The following is a 1101-nucleotide window of genomic DNA, read 5'->3' as shown; positions in this document are numbered from 1 at the left end:
TTAGCTATTACACGCTGCTGCATTGGCCATTCTTGTGGCCGTGTACATGTGTTCCTGTTTCTATAGGAGAGTCACCAAATAGTGAAATGGATCAATCATAGAGTATGAAATTTAAAAAAAGTTTTAAAATAGATCCTGTGGCATTTTCTTTAAAAGAGTTGTGCCATTTAGAAAATTTTTTAATTAAAAAAATTGTCTAACTTTTAAGACAAGCATATATTACTTTGGCATTCAAAAAGAAAGAAAATCTGTTAAGGTGTTCTCCAACTCTGTACGTCCTCCAGATACTGTGGGTGAGACTAGGTAGATTTCCACCTGTCTGGACTCTCTCCATGGAGCCCTCCTACCTGAGGCAGGAGATGGACAAAGTTTCGTCAAATAGCAAAGACTAACAAGCCTTCAGAGAGCTTGTTTCTGTCCACTTGGCACCTGGAACTTACCTGACAAGGGTGACTATTTCGGAACTTTACAATCTGATGTTCTCTGTACTGTTCTAGCACAAGAGGAAAGCCTCTCTCAGTACCAGAAGACAAGGTTTTATTGAAGTATGTGAAAATATTGATTGAGGGTAAGAAAGGTTTTGGAATTCAAAGAGAAGTATGAAATTGTTTCTTCTATGACATCACCAGTAAATGTGGAACGTACTCAGACAGCTTAATGGGGTTTTAAACAGAAATGAAACTATTGAACTAATGAATTTGTTAGCCTACCCGAGGTTCTTAACAAAGACTTTAATACACTTCTACAAGAGTATCTCTTATCAGCAGAGGGAGCCAGCGAGCTTTCCACTGTTTAGAAACTTCCTGACTACAGGAAGAAGCTCTGAATTACCTTTGCCTGCCTAAAGGTACAGAATATACAGTGTTTAATCTTTGTGTTCAAGAAGCAATTCCATAGCTTCCATTTAAAAATTAAAAAAAAGTTTACATATAGAATAATATGTACACTGTTTAAAGTGTAATACCAGAAATTAATACAGGAAGCTTTTGGTATATAAAAGCACAAAATGATATAAAAGATCCTTACTGTTTCCACCCCTTCACTCTCTCCAGCCCTACTCCCAAGAGGCCATCATTTTCAACTCTCGTTTCTGTTGCTTTG

This window comes from Budorcas taxicolor, chromosome 20, assembly GCF_023091745.1.
Source record: "Budorcas taxicolor isolate Tak-1 chromosome 20, Takin1.1, whole genome shotgun sequence".
Lineage (NCBI taxonomy): Eukaryota > Metazoa > Chordata > Mammalia > Artiodactyla > Bovidae > Budorcas > Budorcas taxicolor.
The sequence above is the reverse complement of the archived record's forward strand: the minus strand, read 5'-3'. Positions refer to the sequence as shown.